The following is a 4864-nucleotide window of genomic DNA, read 5'->3' on the forward strand; positions in this document are numbered from 1 at the left end:
CTTTTGCAACTTATCCGACGTAAATCGGTTCAGGAATCATTTAGAAATGTCACTGAACACCTTGTAAGAAACACAATTGTTGTCGGATTTGGCCTGATTAGCTCCGATCTGCTTCGCAGGACACGTGATTGTCTTTGTAGTTCGCTTAACTTGCATAAATTGGCACAGTGAGTGATGAGTGGTCACTTCATACCTGGTCAGTCATCTGATCAGAGCCGCACTCTCTTGCTGCGTCGCAAGCAGTTTGAGTGTGTCGTGTGTCCCCACAACGGCGGACATCTACGTATCACTGCACTGTCTTCTCGCATTGTCTTCTCTTCTCCTTTGTCTTCTTCTATTCTTTTCTCCTTTGTCTTCTTCTATTCTCTTCTCCTTTGTCTTCTTCTTAGTTTTTCTCCACATAACTATTGTAAATAAAACGATAGAAAAACCCATTTGTGACTGGCCTCTATATGTTCCTGGCCTGTGCGCGGGAATTCTTGTCTATCCTTTAATACAGTAAATCATCATTTAGGTAGTTCTTTTGTACCGTACCCTATTAGAACCACTCGGTTCAGTAACGCGGCTACATATATTACGAAGACGATAGCTAAGGAATTATAACTTTATAATTGGCAAATTAATGGTGAAGATGTGTGACTGAATCTAGGGAAGTTAGTGAAATTGTACAGGGCACACACGCATCCACTCATACGCTTGTGACTGACGGGACTTACTGACAAGACAAGACGGAGACAGGCCTAAACACGTACATTAGCCAAGATGAACTGAAAGTATTTTTATTTTGGTTTAAAGAGCTTGTGGGTTGGCGCTGGGCCGAGACCCAGCCGCAACAGCAGTACTGCTGATGGCGCCATCGTCGAGGGTAGCCAAGGCACTGAGGAGCAGCCTGTGTCAAAGCTGAAGGCGCCGAGGAGCAGCCTGTGTCAAAGCTGTGAAGGCGCTGAGGAGCAGCCTGTGTCAAAGCTGTGAAGGCGCTGAGGAGCAGCCTGTGTCAAAGCTGAAGGCGCTGAGGAGCAGCCTGTGTCAAAGCTGAAGACGCTGAGGAGCAGCCTGTGTCCTGGACCGAGCTGTGTTGTTGCCCTTTATAGTTTGAGTATGTGAGTGAATGAGTGAATTTTTCAAATATAGTTTTTTTGTATATAAATACTTGCAAAGATATCCGTCTCCTGGTGATTATGCACGTGAACATGGCTGACTGAGAGGAGTGAGATCTGAAATTTTCTGTCTTTATAATAGTTTATCTAAACGGGTATGAATAGATGTCTTTACATCGTCCTGGGTTTGCCTTAACTAAACCCTCATCCAGCCTCCATGCTCTCCGTAACGGAAACAAACTTTGCTTTGATAGCCTGCATTGATTCTAATTGGTTCAAAATTACTACTCATCCCACTGATCCCCACTGCCTCGATCCCTCCCGGGCGTACTATTGCAAGCCAGTGTAGAATGTCCCACGTGGCCACGAGGGGGTGGTGGATAAAATCCAACTAGAGTGAGGACGTCATATACAATGTACTCCCACCCCCCGGGGGGGACTTGAGGGGGGGGGGGGCGGGTCATTCCGGTTGACACATAACCCGGGTTTAACCCCCTGACTGCCACTGATGCAAGTACAAATCACGGTCATGGTGACGTAATCGACGACACCACTTTCATCAAAAGAACAGAAATAACTCTGGAAGGCTGAAATCCACACATTCGATCCTGAGTGGTATAGATATAGATATATCTCCGAACCATTCTCTCAGGTTTGGGCTGATTGTTCGGGATATTGATCCATGACTTGAAATACCACTCTCTGCTGGTTTTTCTTCTTCCTCTTTTTTTCCCGGAAGTAAAGGGGTTAAATTGGGCTAGCGGGATAGGAGCACGGAGTACTAAAAACCCAACAGGGCAACGAATAGGCTGTTACATCGGATCTGTTGACTCGAGCCCCCAAAACACGTACACCCCATGAAAGTACGGTAGGTAGGCCTAACTACGAACGATCCAGTCGAGGCGACCAGCTCAAGGTACGTGTTGTACATATTACAGGTTGTACGATCGTCAATTTTAGCTCTTCTGATTTTAAATTTGATTCTGATTCTCCGATTTGCCAGGTTGCACCAGAAAAAATCCGTCTTCTAATCGTTTTTTTCAACGGTTGAAATGACAGGGGTGTTAATGCGAATGGGCAAGACTAATTGCGAACGATGGGTCTGGGTACATGTCAGTGGACAATTGAAACAAGCAGGCATGCTTGAACTCATTAGACCGAGATAGCTTATAGTTGGGACACCGTACCACGCTGTTGTATTGTTGGATTTAATTACACACAACACACACACACACACACACACACACACACACACACACACACACACACACACACACACACACACACACACACACACACACACCGCACCACTCCACACCGCACACAAACACACCCTTTTGAGAGTGCTTAGTAACTGTACAGCATCGTTCGCAAATACACTCGCGTCAAAACATCCTCTGGTCTACTTGCAAACGACACTTTTTTTTCTTCTTCTTTGTTGTTGTTGTTGTTTTTTTGTTTGTTTGTTTTTGTGAAATGTGTGTGGTGAGAACGCTTCGAAGTGGGTCGGCACACGAACCGTCGGTCTCCGAGTCGGGTTGACTGCAGCCCACAGTACTGACTGTTCTTCCGTGGACCTTAATAACAAAGACCGTGTAACGAGAGGTTTCGGTTTCCCAAACAGCTTTGGCCGGTGTCTCAATAACCTGTATCAGTGACACCGTTTAAACCTTACGCCACACTATTGTCTAATAATAACAATGACAAGAAGAAAATGACCAAGAAGAACTGAGCAGAAGACGAAGAAGCAGAAAAGGGGGGGGGGGGGAATCCTGAAAACAAATTGAACACGTGAACAGTTCTATGCAGAGAGGGTCGGAATGGTAGTGGTGGGGTTGGGGGACGGTGGCGGGGGGGGGGGGGGGGGGTGGAGGGGGGGGGTGGAGGCACAAACCTATGAATATACACGCCCTTGGGGGCAAACCCGTTCAGGTTACAGCGTCACAAGTACATGTTATGGGTACAAGCTCTGTTATGTTGCGATGACGATGCCGACGACGACGACAACAACGACCATGATAATGATGGTGACGACACTGACGACGACGATGAGTCTAACGGGACGATGATGACGACGAAAATCATGATGATACTCTTCAGTTCGTTCGCGCCATCGTTTCGTTGTGGTCAAAAGTACGTCACAAGGGTGTGAAACTACATAAAAAAGTACAGAAAATTTATCCTTTGATTATGACACACCCCACGAAGCTCCCTCCTCACTCACACACACGCAGACGCATACGCACACGCACGCACGCACGCACGCACACACACGCACACACACACACACACGTGTACACGCATATGCACACGCGCACACACACACACACACACACACACACACACACAAACAAACACACACGTGTACTCCACACTTGCACACACACACACACACACACACACACACACACACACACACGTGTAGTCCACACACACACACACACACACACACACACACACACACACACACACACACACACACACACGTGCACACACGCCCCCTTCCTCTTCAGTTCTTGCCCTGACCTTCTTCAGTTTATTCTTGTCCGCTTTTCGCTGGCGATGTCAACAGTGGGAATCATTCGAAAACAAGAATGCAGCACACGTCAATGCAACAATGCAATCCAATACAATTCAATTCAATACGGTACGATACGATACGATACGATACGATACGATACAGTAAACATACTACACTGCAATACACACTATACAATGCAGCACGTCTCCACGCAACGCAGCGTCATACTATCAGTACAATGCAACACAACGCAACGGGACGCAACGCCATACAACATAATAAAATGCAATACAACACAGCACAACATAATACAACGCAATACAACACAGCACAACATAATACAACACAATACGACACAGCACAACATAATACAACACAATACGACACAGCACAACATACTACAACACAATACGACACAGCACAACATACTACAACACAATACGACACAGCACAACATAATACAACACGGCACAACATAATACAACACAATACGACACAGCACAACATACTACAACACAATACGACACAGCACAACATACTACAACACAATACGACACAGCACAACATGCTACAACACAATACGACACAGCACAACACGCTACAACACAATACGACACAGCACAACATACTACAACACAATACGACACAGCACAACATACTACAACACAATACGACACAGGGCAACGCCGTGTCGGGTAACGTAAAGCAACGTCATTTTGATACAACGCAACGCCATACAATACAACGCAACCCCAATACAAAACAATGATATACAACGCAGCGCAATGAACACAAAGCCATACAGTACAATACAACACAATACATACAATACTATACAATGCAACAAAATACAGTACAACACTATACAACACAAAATTATACTATACAACACAACACAATATAACACAACACAACACAATACAACACAACTACAACCACAAGAAGAGCACAAAAAAACACCACCAGCAAGAAGCAGAAACGGCTTCAACATGAACACTGAGATATAAAACCAATCACTCAATCAATCAGAATGCTATCAATGTCCTCACAAAACGATGCAAGGAAAAGTTGGCTTGGCTTGTGGGCGACAAGGCAGCATTGAATGGTGTACCTACAACAGTACTACAGTAAAATAGCATTTTAATAGTCATAAATATGGGAACAGAATCAAAATTGAGCACTGTTACTCGAAACCTCATTATATCGGAAACTACGACACAGAAATGCATGACAGGGATTTCGACAA

This window comes from Babylonia areolata, chromosome 1 (genome assembly GCF_041734735.1).
Source record: "Babylonia areolata isolate BAREFJ2019XMU chromosome 1, ASM4173473v1, whole genome shotgun sequence".
Classification (NCBI taxonomy): domain Eukaryota; kingdom Metazoa; phylum Mollusca; class Gastropoda; order Neogastropoda; family Buccinidae; genus Babylonia; species Babylonia areolata.